At 36.7% G+C, this 17,576-nt stretch overlaps 1 pseudogene; it reads right to left on the bottom strand.

The window, feature by feature from the left end:
* Positions 1–2,391: 2,391 nt before the first annotated feature.
* Positions 2,392–5,190, bottom strand: LOC113294440 (annotated as a pseudogene).
* Between the last annotated feature and the right edge of the window lie 12,386 nt (positions 5,191–17,576).

Genomic DNA, 17,576 nt, shown 5'->3' on the forward strand with positions numbered 1-17,576 from the left:
ACCTGGATCTGAGCTAGTAATCAACCTTACTAAAAACACGTCGGGATTTTAGGAAGTTAAGGATTCAAACGTGTTGCCCTGTGTTGCATAGGCTTAAAGGATACGTTTCCTAATTTTTTACTTTGTTAAGGGATGGAAGAAGGACAAAGGTTGGAATGTCAGATGGAATGGAGACAAGGTCTTAAAGGATAGGTTTCCTAATTCAGGGATGGGTCAGGATTTGGTTATCATAAGCGGTGATTCGGGAGGTGGGATTTGGGTCTTAGAGGAAGAATGCTGACAAATGAATAAACTATAATGATTTAGCTGATCTATATTATCTCCTTGATGGCATCAGCTTTAACTCTACAGTGGATGTGAGATCTTGGAGATGGGATCCAAATGGGGTGTTTTTAGTTGAGTCATGCTACAAGGGGCTACAACAAAGCTCAGGTATGCTTTCCCTTATCCAAAAATTTCGAATACTAGAGTTCCTATAAAAATTGCTTTCTTTGTGTGGCTAATTCATCATGGCGCCATCCAACACAAGACAGCTAGAGTTCCTGGCGCCATCCTAACACAAGACAATCTTGTGAAAGGGGTATGAATTTCAGTAAATTGATGGATTTTTTGTTCAAAAAAGAAGCTGAAACCATCAGTCACCTGTTTATGCACTGCTCCATTATTGTGCAGTTTGGTGAGGCTCACCTGTTTCTTGCTAGGGTGTTGATTGTCATTCCAATCCCCTTGGTCTCTATTGTACTGTATATTCTTTTTTTTTTTTTTTTTTGCTATAACTTCCTTTGTTGTATTGATCAAAATAAAAAGGTTTTGTGGGGCTATAAAAGTTGGGGATTTGGTTTGGCACTTAGAAGCTGCACGTACTCGGTTATCATTTATTCTCCTTATATGTTTCTAAATTTTTTACTTTGTTGATCGAGTATGTCGATGAAATGATGTAAGGTGGAAGTCTGAAAATATAATCTTTGTTCAACTACCATAAAAACAAGAATCCTGGTCAGCGACCTGATGAGAAGAATATGAGTAGCACCGTCCTTTGCATTATTTCATCTCACGATTTTAGCATTGTGTGAACTTCCTGTATATATACTCTTTAGTCTTTACACAGTTGTACATGAATAGTATATGTTATTAGTATAAATGCCTTCTGTTGGATAATTAGTTAACTGATGAGAAGTTCAACGCGTTTATCAGGTGCTACCAAATATACTGTTCCGTCTTTGCTGGAATTGTGTGTGGGCAATTTGGAATTGTGTTTTGGAACTTTTTTCTTGCATTGTTGAACTTTTCTAGGTTTGTTCAAGTGTAAATATCTGGATGTACTATTCTTCTGGTCCTTATTATGTGTGCAGAGTTATTTCATGGCACTTAATTCCTGCGGTGATATATATACTTGGTCACTGAACAAGGAACCTTCCTCTTCTCTTGGTTTCAGACAGCGTTAATTGTCTTAGTTTGCAACAACTAATTTCTGGATTCGATAGAATGGGTGGATGTGGGTGCTTGATTTTGTCTCAGGAATTTCTTCCGTCTTAACTGACATCATTTCCAAATTACATGCTGCCAGCTCGTGTCGTCAAGTACCATGGTAAACATTTCTTTCTCGTTATCCATAGTAGATCGCATCTTATTATTTTGTGGCATATTTGCACACTCTGTTCAACCTTGGGTGGAATTAAATTAACATTCTGCTGCTTCCGTAAGGTCGACCCAAAGATGGTAATCATGTTTTCCGTTAGTTTACAAACCTTAATGGATTTTTGTTTATGAACCTTAATGGATCGGGTTTGTTGCGAGTGTAATGATTTAAGTATGGGTTTGTGAATCAGTATGTAAAGAAGGTTGTCATCCTTATTTTGGCGAAGCCATTATAAGCTTGTTGCACCTCTAAGACCAACAGGAAAGCTTGCAATCAGTATGACTATTAATAGTTTGACAAACTTTAAACTTTGGAGTAAGATGTATTTTGTTTGAATAGCCTCTACTCTCGAGCAAAATGTAGTGTGTATGCTGTTGCAAGTAAAACAGTGCGCTGACATTATTATTATTATTTATTTTTTCCCAGTTTGTCCAATGAGAACTGGATGGTCTGGAATTCATTTGGCTTGTAGCGTGTTCATGTCTTAAGAGAATATCATATAGATAATTTGGTCTATCAGGGTTGAAAAACACCAGCTATTAGCTTTCCCACAAGGCTGAACTTGATTATATTTGTACTTGCTCAGTATGAATGGAGCAGGTAATGATCCACATAAAGTTAGCAATATGATGGAGGAAGATGCCCCGATCTTGAAGGTTGGAATTTCAAGAGGTGATTATCTAAATTTTTGTATACAATACACTGGTTAAATGTTGGTTGGTCTTTTAAGATTGAACAATGCATCCGTTTAGCTACCTCACAAGGATCTTCAAAAGAAAAGAAAAATCTAATTTCATCTCCAACTGATATTTATTCTTCAACTCCCTCTTGATTTGATTATGTCTCTTTTTAGAAGTATAAAAACCTTCTTCTTGAAACACTCTACCCACTAATTCCAAAGACTCACCAACCAAACGCTGCCCATTGGTTATTATGTCAACTGCTCCAGATACTGCAACGACCACGCCACTTGCTATAGCCAAGGATTTTGCTGCTTCTATTGCATCCATTGACCCATGTGAGCTGTCCGCCCCCTAGACATATCCATGCGATAAATATTCAGTCTACACAAGTTTTTTGCTACTCAAACTATTGGTTTATGCAAATGTAAGAATACTGTGAGCTAAGTTGATGAAGAAGAAAAAATCATCTTTATATCTAGTTTCCTTGTACTTTGCAGTAATCTAGTTCAAATGTCAAATAACAAGTATGATATCATTAAATTGGAGCTCGACTTCGACTAGTGATGCCAGGCATGACAGGCTTTGGGCTTGTGAGGCATTCATTATGTGTCATTTATTCATAACTAATGCAAGTTGATATGTACTGGTTTCTTACATTTCTACTTTCCATTGCATCCTTATCCAACCAACATGTATGTCATCTTTAAAAAAGTATCAATCTATTTTGTATTTTCTAATAGCTACCAAATTTTTTTCAAGTTAACCAATTAATGAGTACAATCGGTGATGGGACTACAATAGATTCTTTCTCTCACTTACAGAAACAACAATGAGCAGAAAAGATAAAAAATCTACTCGCTAATTGGTGAACTTGGATTTAAGGAAACCAACGAGATATTTCCCAGCCTTAGCTGTAATGTTTCAAATTTCAAGTGTTTCCAAATAGTTTACAAAATTGGTAGTCGTCTAGGCATAAAACTAGAACAAAAATGTAAATTCTTGTTTAGACCACCAAATAAATGCTCTAATTCAAACATTTCCCATCCACACATGCATGAATCTCCCTTTTCCACCAGTTATTAGTTGCATATTTATGTTATAGTTAAGCTATTCTAGTATGATTATATTTCTAACAATGTTCCCACCAAGTTTTCTGCCTTGCTATATTCAAACACCAAAGGAAATTGAGTCTGCATATCTGGACACTATACTAGGAGGTAAAACACTTGGTTCAACCTTTTCTGAAGTAAACTCTAAAAGCGGAACATAAAAGACCATCTTAACTGAGAACCCCTGTCTCATACACAGCCACCTGGTGCCTTTACTTTTGCAGAGGCCAGGTGGAAACTCTAGAAGCTGACACTATATCAATATCAGCCTATCTGTATGCAACCGCTGAGTCCCCAGAAGAGTTAGGCAAACAAAGTCAGAAATTAGTGAAGGCTAAATGCTGACATTAATTTGGAAAAATCAGCTACTAGATTCCTGTCTGAATTCTTTGGCTAAATTTTCTTTCAGTTAAATCTGTGTTCGATTTTGGAGTTTCAGACAAGTACAATTTCCCAAAAACTGTAGGTGGACATCATAATGTTTGTCTAATTAAACACAATCCCACAACAACATCTTGACAAAGATGACCAGATAGAACTTTGTTGCTGGCATTATGCCTTGATCTCCACAGTCCATACAACAGGCAACATTTTGACAGTGTCATACCTAAATGAGCTTTGTTGTTGATTCTAACTCTAAATTGTCTCTATTGCTTTGATTCCTCATCAGAAAAAACCCAAAAAGCATGTAGCTGACCCCCTCCTCCACCCCCCAACCCACTGGGTTGAGTAGCCAAGTCACAAGAGCAGGCATAGTACAATCACTCTCATTTAGCACGCTTTCAGCCCTCACTTGTCCCTTGGTGCGGCTGAGAGTCTCGTTAAGCACTAGGAAAGTTGGAAGTCAGTGCGGCTGTTAGTTGGCGTTCTTCAAGTACATAACTAGATGATCAAATTCTATGCTTTTCTGGGGTACAAGGTTCTTAGTAAGAATCTGAACTACTTAAAAAAAACTAACTTTCAATGATAAAATACACAAACACAACAAGATCAAAACCAAATTTCACCCAAAACCAATACACAAACACAAGAAGATCAAAACTTTCCTTCCAATTATGATTAAGCAAGTGAGTGAACTGACCTTACTAGTGTGGGTATCTCTGGAAGCATTAGCAAGAGCAAGAATTTCAGAAGCATTACCACGAATAACAGCAGGTTTAAGACCCACAAGCTCAACACAAGTCTTGAGTCAGAAATCCAGAAGCAGAAACAGCAACTGGGTCAAAAACCCATGGTTTCCCCAATTCATTAACTAACTCAGCAGCTGATTTCATAGAAGGGAGCCAATCTGGTGATAAAGTACCAACATTGAGACGCAGAGCATCAGCATGAGGTGTAAAATCTGGGTTTTCTTGTAAACAGTGAAGCATTGCTGGTGATGCACCTGATGCTAACAGAGTATTAGCCATCAAATCCATGGATACATAATTTGTTATGCATTGAATCAGTGGTGATATCTCTTACTTTTTCAAGGTTTTTCCATGTGTTCATGCCCCAATCTTCTTCTTCTTCCAGTGATTGATTTTCGTTTTTCATAGTTGGATTCACTGTCTCTAGTTGGGTTTCAGAGGCGCTGTCGATTGCAGTGGGAACATAAATCTGGGCAGGAATCTAGTTGTATTTGGCGGAGAGGTGGTGGAGTCGAAATAGAAATTGGGGATTTTGGATTTTCCTCCCTCCTCCTTGAACCACAAACACAGAACCAAGTCTGAGGCAGGGGACCGGTGTGAGGATTAGGTACATTGACTCAAGGAGTACCTCTGACATTTCTTTTCTCGACCAAACCAAATGTTATCGCTCTGATTCCTTCTTTATTATAACTGCTAGAAAACATAAAAGTTTCTGACTTTTTATATTTTTTATTTTTTCTGAAATTATTTTCTTTCTGTTGGAATAAGAATTTTTATGTGCGGTTAATTTGAGGCTTATCTCAATTATTTAGGGTCAACACAAATTTTGTTTCCTACTAAAGGAAGAATATAGGGTCTCTAAGAGCGAACACAGTGGACGAGTAAAATCATAAATCTGGTCTAGAAAGCAGACACAGCGCGACGGAATAAAGATTAAACACTAGAGTATAACCAAATATCAGATTATATTTGGTCTGAAACTCGGACCAAAACTATATTTGGTCGAGCGGAGATTAAAAATTCGTCTGGAGTGGGGCGCTGACATAATAACCGTTTGGAGTAGAATAGAAATTAAATGTGTGTGCGATGGTGGAGCGAACATATAAAGTCCGCCTATTTAATATAACCTAATATATTAAACCACACACACTTGTGGCACATGTGGTGAATCAACACCTGGCCAACATATAAAGTCCGCCTCACTTGGGTGGACATATAATCTACGCTTGACCAAATTTTGGTCATTTCCCATTATTCTCCACCACAGACTAAACCCAAAATGTTTATTTATTTATTTTGGTTTTTGGGCTTTAGTTTTGGTCGCACCATTGCAGTTGCTCTAAAATCTAAATTAGAAATATCACCGATTTTTTTCTTTTTTGATCAATTAAATTACCAAATTATCCTTTATTATATTTTAATTGTTTCTTAAAATTTTAATTGATTTTGTTTACATTTCCATCTCCATCAGTGACTGATTTTTTTTCCATTTTCATTTTTTTAAAAAATTTTCAAACAAAAACATTTCGTCCATTACCAATGACTGCAAAAATGATTAATCATTCTTTTTGTCTACAATGTCGAAATCACCAAGATTTATACATGCCAGTGGAGTTACTTATCCTAGTGAGAGTAATCCAGAAATTTCTCAAGCGATTTGAAATAAAGAATCGAAGAACAAAAACGGCTGCCGAAGACGACCAAACTCTGAGCGCAATACAAGCACAAGAAATAGCTCGAATCAGGTAGTTTTCTATCAGCCCAGTCCTCTAAATTAGGTTTTAACAACATGTAACCACTAAAAAAATGAAAATTTTGAACTTAAAGTTTTCTAAAATCGGTCTATGTTCATGTTAGTGTAGACCGGTTCTTTCACAAAATGGTCGATGTTCATCCCCACAACGACCGATTAATCTGTATGTATTTTCTGGTTGAAGAACATCTAACCAGAATCGGTCAATCTTCATGCCAACATCGATCTTTTCTTGCATGGAAGAAACAACAGTATGTTTGTTGGTTGATTTTGATAGAACGAATATATGTTGATGACCACATAACCGATTATATAACATGTGATTTCTTATATGTCAAGATCATAATCGGTTTATGTGAACATCCAAATAAACAGATTCTTAGTAGAAAATATGCCTAAATTTTCTGGATAATTTTTAACTTAGAATCGATTTTTAGAAGCACTTATATACACCGATTATGTTGTTGAATAATTAAGAATCGGTCTTTCTGGATGTATCGTGCTAATCGATTTTGTACTTGAATTTTGTAAATGTACTTGAATTTGAATGTTATTTTTTGTGAATCCCCATAATATCTAGGCATAAGAAGGAAAAGAAAAAGCAAGCCGAAAAGAGAGCGAAGAAGAAACGTGATCTTGCTTATCTTTCGAGTTTGGTCCTCGTCGAAAGGGCGGTCAAAATTTGGATGCTAAACACCATAGGGGATCGACCACTAAAGTTAAATCGCTCACCCTCAGTGAAGCAACTCCAGTGGAGCTTCCAACACGAAAAGAATTTGAATCTCTTACAATATGTGATAAAGAAAGTAATGAAGGATAACGTGGTGACAAAGAAGTTGGTAAAGAAGAAAGTAACGAAAAAGAAGCACATGAAGAAGAAAAATGATGAAGAAAAAGGTGATAAGGAAGACGGGGGAGGAAAAGAAGTTCAACAACAAGGAGGAGAAACAAAAGCTCCAAAGCTACCACCGAAGAAGAAAGGGGAATACATGTCCAAGTCGGAGATGTTGTTCCCTCGCTGCCCTAATAATCATGTCTATGGGTTACCCGGTGATAAGGGAGAACTTTTATGGGGGTACAAGCAGAGCTGGGTTGTTGTCCTCTGTGGAACCGTAATAATTTTTTTCAACCTTATGTTATGTCTCGACGCTATCACCTTTTATTCATTTAGTTTTTTGATGATTTTTTTGTCTCGCGGTATGTTTTCTTAGGACCACGACGATATTGCACGTATCCTTATGCTAAGGACGTCACATGATAAAATTGACTTATGGTCATTAGAGAAAGAAGCCCAAGAAGTCTTCAATCTAGTATACTTTACGGGGTTGTTGGTTGCGGTCAAATTCGACTGTTGAATATGGAAAACCTCTTGTTTTCGTCTTCTCCGATAGATATTACGGGGCAATGGGTACTTCCCATTTTCCTTTCGGCGATATTACAATAACTCCAATTGGTGTGCAGTTGATTACTGTCCTAAACATAGGAGGTAAGGTCATGAGGAGAGACAAACTACATGAATGAGCTTGAGTGGATGAAGATTTATGATTTCACTAGGAGGGTTTTCGGTTGGTATGAAGAGAATACTAAGTTAGAGATACTAGTTGGTGCAGTGAAGCAGAGTATTCAATCTCGGGAGCTTGAGGGAATAATTCTCACGGATGTAGGAGTTTCGTAAAAAATGAAGAGTTGACTGAGAAACGTATCAATGCTACAACCTATGTATATGTCCTCTACATCTTGGGAGTTGTTATCTTTGTCGACGTTTGCGGTTCTCGTGTGAACACCGATAATATACAGCTATTGAAACCACAACAAAAGGTTCACGACGGTTCTTGGGACTTCGGGTGCCTCGCACACTTGTTGAACGAGTTTAGAAAGTTATCTAAGAATGACATGAACTAAATCAGAGGGAATATGACTCTTTTATATGTAATATAAGTGGTAAAGTTATTGTATTATTTTTATGTTACTATATGTTTTTCTCACCTATAATGTATATTGATGCAGGCGTGGATATACTTGCACGTCCTAGAGTTTGCTGCTAAAGGGGCCAATTTGAGAGAGATTTGGGACGGTGCTTGTTATGGAGGCTGATACTCCTTCAATGGTGAGTCGAATACTTAAGATAAGGAATTTTTGGAGTTGATATACTGGTTGAACAACTTGACAACGAAAGATGTTGTCGTTCACCCTTACAAAGAATCATTTGCTGAAAGAATCATGGTTGGGTACGAGAAGAAATGTTAGATTAGACCTCTTTCCACCCCAAAAGATATGTAATATACAACCTGAAAAAAGTGGCGAGATAATGTGGCAATATACAAGGTATCCCAAGATCTGAGCACTCAATGTTTAAATTCGATTAGAGAAAATATAAATCTCTTGATAACGATATTGAGGTAGTTCACAAAACTTTACCAGCATCTGATGATTGTGAGGATGATACGTACCATATCAATGGTTGGATAGCTATCCAAAGACAAGAAATGAGGCATTTCCGGATTACATGCTTTGGTACCTTAACGTTTTGCATACTCGTGTTATACGAAGAGGCTACATGCCCTTCATCGAGGAGCAAGATAGAGATCACGATATTTTGGTACGTATCCTTACTCCCTTATGGTTTGTTAATGGATTTGGCATGATTTGATAAATGTTTGTTTTTTTAAATGAAAACATAGGAGACAAATCGGGTTTCAGATCAACCAATCGGGTTAATAAGAATGGAAGGAAGATTAAAGAATTGAAAAGTCTTAAAGATGAATTCAACTCGGACACAAGAGTGCGGGGGATTCAGAAATCTTGTTACACGAGTCTTTCCGTTTATATATTTTCAAGGCTAAAGTTAGCTCTGAATTTAAGCTATATGATAGCATGATATCCAAGCAAAAACTTTCTCAGTTTATATTAAATTCTTTTCAGGAATTCATGTAAGCATGTGAAAAGTCCACCTTGGAATAACACAGACGAGTATGCACTATGGTTCAGGGTTTTGGAATCGTGCACAATGATAGACCATATAGGTAAATGTACCTTTGAACTTACAAGCACATAGCGGTACTCAGTAACACCCAAGATACAACAATAATCCACAATCTCAAAGTGATATTGTGAATAAAGTTGTCTTAAAAGCATCTGTGAGAGTTGTAGCAAAAGAGAACATAGTCATATAGAATAGTTCATGACCTTTCTGCTAAATTGGAAATGTATAGGTTTGCAAACCACTGGCAGGGTTTGCATACATAGTTCGCGAAGTCAGATGGTAGGTGAAAACGCAAGGGATACCAAATACACCCAACTTTTTCATTCGGAAACCTGTATAGACAAAACTTAATACGATAGCAAGTAGACCAACTTAATGATCTTTGACAATATGTAGATAGAGTTTCTATCTCAACCTCTACTCAATCAGTATGTATATAGAAATAGGGTCCGTGAACCTGATTGTTAAGGAGACTACCTGTAATACCTCAAGATTCGGCAGTGGTTGGCCGAATAGAATATAAGTAATGATTTGTCCTTTCCTAACATCGAGGAATTTTTAACACAATTGGCTCCAGACTTAGAAGAGAACTCTACAGTTAAACGTTCTCAGACGGGAGAAATCCAAGGATGGGCAACCTCTCGGAAAATTGCTATTGGGTATCCGCAGTGATGCCCGTTGAAAACCCCACACTGCCGGATAACCGCAATGGCTAAGTGGGGACAGTATCAGTGGAGGGACGGGTCATTACAAATGGTATTAGAGTCGACGATGGGTCACTTGTCGTGGGTGGGAAGGCACGCTGGACGGGGTTGTTCCCGGTGCTTATTATGAGGTGCTAGGAACGTCAGAGATCTAGGCTTGCGAATATACTCTTGTGCCAAGGACGGCTCCAATTTAAGGTGGTGGTATTGTAATACCCCGATATTCGGCAGTGGTTGGCCGAATGGAATATAAGTAATGATTTGTCATTTCCTAACATCGAGGAATTTTCAGCACAATTGGCTCCAGAGTTGGCAGAAAAATCTGCAATTAAGCGTGCTCGGGCGGGAGAAATCGAAGGATGGGTGATGTCCTAGGAAGTTGATGCTGGTTATCCGCATGATGCCCGTTAAAAACCCACACTTCCGAATAACCACAGTGGCTATGTGGGGATAACATCGGTGGAGGGACGGGTCATTACAATACCTGGATGTCTTAAAAATCAATATCCAAGATCAATCTAGTCGTATCCAAATAATCCAATCAGAATTATGCCAAGTGATTAAACTTGTTATCTATCTTTCAAGATACGAATTATACAAGAAACAAGTCGTACAAACCTATGCAAATCCAATTATCAAGATAAACAATATAATGCGAAAAACGAAAAACACATGACACCACGAAATTTTGTTAACGAGGAAACCGCAATAGCAGGAAAATCTTGGGACCTCGTCCAGATTTGAACACCACGTTGTATTAAGCCGCTACAAACATAGTCTACTATCATACTTTGGACTGGAATGTAGTTGAGATGGATACATCCTCTAAGAAATTCAGTTACAATCGTGTCCCTTACGTATCTTTAACCTCGCAAGGCTTTACGCACTTTATTCACTTAGTTGACGTCCTTTACAGCCTAAGAGTGTCTTCAGTCGCAGTGAAGAATTTTAATACCAATCTGCCTCTAACAGATAAGCCTATTTGATTTCAGTTTAGATCAAAGATCAAGGTGTGAAAATCTGTTTGCAAAAGTCAAGCTAGCAAACCTCACAAATTCGGAACTTAAGACTCCGGAAGAGCAATTGATGCTCTTAACCACCTATCAAGAATAATTTTCAAAAGATCAACTAAGATCAGTTTTCAGATATCTATCTTGAGGAATCAGAAAGTTTGAGGCGAAGAAAACTTTATGATTTCTGTCTATCTTGCCTGAAAGAGATTACGAGAACCTCGATAACAGAAAACTAGGATCATGATTCACGAACTATCAAGGAAAAAATAGTTGGACCTGGATTCACGAATCCCCAAGCAAAAACGTTTAGTCGTAAATCTAATTATGTTTCTCAGAGGAAACCTAGGTCAATAGAGGATGACTTTACAACTAGGACACAAATTGTCATGGATTGATTTTCCCGGTTGAAAGAGCACCTCTATTTACAGTTTTTCCAAGGTCAGGCTTAGCTTAGAATTCAAGTTAAGATAACTTGAGAATCAAGCAAACTCTATTCTTTATTTATACACTAAGGTTCATTACAGAATCGTGTATAATGACCATTTAGTTTGACAAGTTAGCCAACAAACTAAAAACAATATGATATTCATTCAAACACTTAAGAGTTTAATCATGATGCTCACACATAAGTGTTTGAGTGATCAGTGAAGTCTTAGAAGTGTTTAAGAGAGTTCTAGTAATGCTAAACATATTATGAAAATAAGTCTTTGAGTATTTACTAAAATATAAACTGGGACAGTTGCTGCAACGGTTTGCCAAACATATGCCTTTTTCACGAGTCATGGTGCAACGGTTCGCGAGACGGGTTCACCAACCCTATAAGACTTCCGAACTCAGTTGATAACGGTTCGTAAACTAGGTTGAAAACTGTTATACTATTATTCCAACTTAGAAAATTCAGTTCACCACGGTTTGCCAACTGGGTTTGCGTAATATTTCCAACTGAACTTGCGGTTTGTTAACTGGTTCGCCAAACTTCCTGTATTTCTTAATCGTCAACCTTCTTGTATTTATGAAACTCAGATATCTATGGTTCGCAAACTGGTTTTCCAACCTTCCCTGGGTAGAAATTTTAGTAAGTTCAGTATTTCTCTTTTATGATGTTTGAAACATTCCCAAGTGATAAAATTATTTGCATGAGAAATTTTCAATTGATCCGAAAATTAATTCATAGAACTAATATTGTTAAGAACCGTTAAACATCTTTGCTTAGAATCATATTTCGAGATTTTTCACAAGATAAGCATGACTCGAAACTTCTTCCTTGTAAATCTACTGGAAGTCATACGCCATATTCTCTATAGATAGAATGGTGATATAGTGAGTACAATAGAATGGTTCAGTCTTCACATACCTGATACATAAGTTCATCAAATGTCTTCGTCAATATTTAGACTTCAAGGGTGATCTCTGATACTGAATTACAAATTATAACCTAGTTCGAGACTTGAAATAGTAAACTAGAAATCAAGATATAGTTTTGATTATCTAACATTGACAACAAGATCGAGATAGAAAAACTTGTAGTTTCAACCGAGTAATACTCTAACAGTATGGGTTTGAAAACCTACCTTATTCCCGAACTTAGATGTAAAAGGTTCGGAACTGTGTTTTCAAACCTCTATAGTCCGCGGAGTTCAGACTAACTTAGGTAATGCATATACAAGTATGTGTACCTTGCACAAAGCATGTCTAAGAATATCCCGAATAACCATATAAAATATGCATTTTTGCTTGGTAAAAAATAGTTTGTGAACAATAAATTGTTCTAACTAATATTGATAAGGATCTATGAACATGCATTGCTTGAATCATATTTCGAGAGTTCAACCAAGACAATCTTGAAATCGAAAATTCTTATTCGCAATATTAAATCTACTAGCATCATAGCACATAGGACAATCTTCACATATCTCTTTGTTGATGAAGTTCTTGCAAATGTCTTCGTTTATTCTCCAGTCTTCAATCTTCGAGGGTTATTCAGTAATGTCTGATGCTCCACTACCATACTCTAAACCTAGTCCGAGACTTGACTTTAATAAACTAGAAATCAAGATATAATTTTGTACATCTAACATTGACATCAATCTTGAGATAGAAAAACTTGTGATTTCAACCGAGCGATGCTTTAACAATATTGGCATTAGGGTGAAAAAGAAATGGATACTCTACGCTATTAGCGCTAATCAAATTTTGTTGAATCGAGATATTGTTCTTTATATTTAATTATAAAAGAACATTACCTTCATATTTACTGGTATAAGATCAATTTTGGATAACCAACTCCTTCACCCATATGAGTTATATTATTCCTCCATTCAAAAGACACGAAAAAATGTAATCCCCTATGACTGATTCGAGCATTGGTTCTAAAATTCTTGCAGCATCAGCATACACACACCATTTTATGCCTCCATAATTAACATATTCAACTATTTAATAGAAAAAAATGTGTATATAAATCACAAAAATACTGAAGACTCGATGAACGTTGGATCAAATATGTTTTTTTCCCAAGGAAATGGTAAATTCCTATGGAAACTAGCGAAACTAATATATGAACACAGTATGAATGATCTCATCTTAATGTTGTAATGCACAAACCATATTAATAATGGAAGAAAATCTGCAGATAATTCACAAGAAATATTAAAGACTCAATTAACTGTACATTAAGTCCATGTGATGTATTCTTGGGTAAGCGACATAGCATAATGATGCATTCGCATCATGAAGAAGCTTTGGTAAGCAATACAGCAAAATAATGCATCCTCGGGTAAGCGACACGGAGAATATGAGGCATTTTTCAACCAACATGCTCTCCCTATATAAGTCTTACCCCCATTTTTACAAAGGGAAATTTGTAAGAGTTTGGCACTAAATCCCACATTATTTAAATACAACATTAGACCAAGTAAGAGCTTCACAAAATCTAAATGATGCATTCTTGGATAAGCGACGTAGAATACATCATCAGGTAAACAACAAAACAAAATGATACATTTACGAGTAACCGACATAGGAAAAAGATTCATTTACATCATGATGCATCCACTAGTAAGCAAATAGCCATCAAGATGCAACATTTTTACCAAGCATGCATCACAAGTGTGAAATGATCCATCAATGTGCTCAATGACGTATCACAGAGCACACACCATTTTCAAATGGTGAATTGGCGACAATATGCATCCTATAGTACGCGCAATATGAAAAGTATATGGGAAACACTTGTTATGATCTTTGACGACCATCGACATATTATCAGTACCTTATGATGTTGATGTTAACGACGACTTTAAGTATTTTCAGAGGAGATAAGAAGGAAAAGAACAACAAATAGTCCTAATGATGAATAATTAATATTCTATATTTTTTGCTTGTTAATAAAGAACATTTTTTCCATCCCAAGGTAATAAAGAGAGGAGAAACCTGCTCTATTCTTCTCTCTCATACGATCAGAGAAACCCTAAAATAATAAGTCGTCATTGTTAGAGCACTGCTCGGTCGAACTCGCATGCGTTGCTATCTCAAGAATTTTTTTCAATGTTAATGATCAAAAATATAAGTCTTGATTTCTAGCCTATTTATAGATGTCTCGTACTAGGACATAGTTTGTGTAGTTGAGCTTAGACTTCACGGCGTTTATCACTTGAAAACGAAGAACTACTAAGGAGAGCTTGTGGAACTTCATCGACAAAAGGTATATGGAGACTTAAATTCATCTATCACTTGGAAAGTATATTTCTACTCTATCTCCTATATTGAGACATAAGTCGTGTTATGATATAGTTTTCTATATACACATTTGAGATTTCGAGTTGAGTATATCTCGCTTACATATTTCTCGAAATATGTATTGGTAAGCTTTCGCTTCGACCAAGTTCATCTTACATTATGAGAAAATTGCCGAGTAACATCTTACATGGTTTGTATGATACAATCATTTGGTGTAAGACTTGGAATGTTTCGATAATAATTATTTCAATATCTTGAAAATTGCTTTGATGCTAATAGTGTGTGAAAACGGCTATTATCATTATAGAAGAATGTTTCAATGATTGAAATAAAGAGTTTAGAATCTTGTAACCGTCTTTGGATATAAGCATAGTATGTTCGCACATTTATGTATAAGTCCAAAACCGGGAACCTAAAGTATGCATACTTGTGTGTATACAAAAAGGTTGAAGGAGACTGGATAAGCATGTGTACCCGTACGCATACTGGCCGAAGTTCACATCCGTGAATTTCTGCTGATGTTGGAATTTCAAAACCAACTCATTCAATTACCTAAGTGCGCGTACCCGTACGCGTACTGGCGGAAAGTTCACGTCCGTGAATTTCTGCTGAGTTTGAAAACTAAAACAAACTCAAATCTGGTTACTTAAGTACGCATATACGTACACATACTTAAGTGGTTACTTTCTAAAATCGGTTGTACATGAACCTAAACATTTATCAATAAGGAATGCAATCTTTGCAAAACGTGGCTATAATGTTCATGTATTGATTCGAGTGAATCAAACCGATTTTGCTTCAATTTTATTCTTGTATAAATCCATGAGAATATAGTGTTAGATCATTGCTCGGTCGAACTCGCATGCGTTTCTATCTCAAGCATGTTTGTTAATGTTAGTGATCAAAACTATAAGTCTTAATTTCTAGCCTATATAGCTAAAGGTCTCGGACTAGGATAAAAAGTGTAGTTGAGCTCAAGACTCCATGGAAATTATCATACAAGACGAAGGACTACTCAAGGAACTAGTGGATCTTCATCGACTAAAAGGTATGTGGAGACTTGAACTTATCTATCACTCAAAAGTCTATCTACTCTATCTCCTATTCTTGAGACAAAAGTCGTTTTGACTTTCATTATACACATTTGCTATAGCGAGATGAGTGTAACTCGCCTATCTATTTCTCAAAATATGTGTTGGTAAGCTTTTGCTTTAGCCAAATTCATCTTTACCTAGTGACTAATGTCATGTTATGTTTCAATCTCTTTGGAAATTGCTCTGACGAAAAATGGTCTGTGAATAACGGCTATATAACGTCCTCTGAGAATGTTTCAATGATTGAAATGAGAGTTTAGATTACATAACCATTGGTAGGATATAAGCATTGTTGTGGAAACACATATATGTATAAGTCCTTATTCCTTGAACCAAAGTTTGCGAGCTTTGTTGATCAAGAGAAACGGAATGTGGCGTGAGCCAAGTACGCGAACTGGCGGAGGTTCTCGACCCGAGAATTTCTGCTGGAGTTTGTGAACTCCTTCCGTGAGCTTAAGTCCGCGAACCCAGTCCTCGAACTTGATCAGGTTATATCTAAAATCGGTTGTTCTTGAACTCATGTTTATATAACTAAGGAATGCGTTTACAAACCGTGGCTATAAAGTTCATGAACCGATTCGAGTGAATCAAACCATTTTTGCTTCGATTGTGTCTTGTGTAGTTACATAAGATCTAAGCAATTGAACAACTCTCTAACTAGTTCATTTGAGTCATTTGAACTAGTTATGGTGAAGAAGAATATGGTGGATATGAAAGTAATCATATGGATAACCATTTGGTTAACTATTGTTGAACCAACAAATGTTAATATTTGGGAACGGCTATATAAACCCAAAATTGGACATTTCATTTGTGTGTAACAAGCTAAGTTTTCGATCCAACGGTTGAGAAATATTAGCTTGAATCTAATCAGGTTTTCATCTAACGGTGAATATTGAATGCTTTGTTACCAAGCTAACATTGATTGCAAACCCTGATTTGAAAGACTATATAAAGGAGAACTCTAGCATCTGGGAAAACTAATCCCCACACCTTACATGTGATACTAGTTGCATAGCTAGAGTCTATTCTCCTTTAACCTTTGGTTTCTTCTTCTAAAACCAGGTTAACGACTTAAATACTTCATTGGGATTGTGAAGCCAGACCGATACTACTTTTCTTTTAGTTGTGTGATCTGATCTTGCATCTTCTATCGTTACGAGTACAATTGTAATAATTGGCTCGAGATTTATATCTCGGATAGGCAAGATAGAAAAGTAATCACAAACACTTCGTCTCATCGTTTGTGATTCCACAATATCTTTTTTCGCTGCGTCGATTAGGATTATTGTGAGTTGATTGATAATACTAGGTTGTTCTTCGGGAATATAAGTCCGGTTTATCAATTGGTTCATGTTCACCTTGATTTATCAAAATACGGAACAAAACTCGTAGGTATATTCGTGGAGACGGATTTATCTATTACCGTAGACTTTTCCGTGTAATACATATTTGTTTATTAAAGTCTTCGACTTTTGGTCGTAGCAACTCTTAGTTGTGGGTGAGATCAGCTAAGGGAATCAAGTACGTAGTATCCTGCTGGGATCAGAGACGTAGTAGCATAATTGTACCTTGGATCAGTGTGAGATTGATTGGGTTCAACTACAGTCCAGACCGAAGTTAGTTTGGAGTAGGCTAGTGTCTGTAGCGGCTTAATACAGTGTGTGTTCAATCTGGACTAGGTCCCGGGGTTTTTCTACATTTGCGGTTTCCTCGTTAAGAAAATACTG

This window comes from Papaver somniferum, chromosome 7 (genome assembly GCF_003573695.1).
Source record: "Papaver somniferum cultivar HN1 chromosome 7, ASM357369v1, whole genome shotgun sequence".
NCBI classification, from domain to species: domain Eukaryota; kingdom Viridiplantae; phylum Streptophyta; class Magnoliopsida; order Ranunculales; family Papaveraceae; genus Papaver; species Papaver somniferum.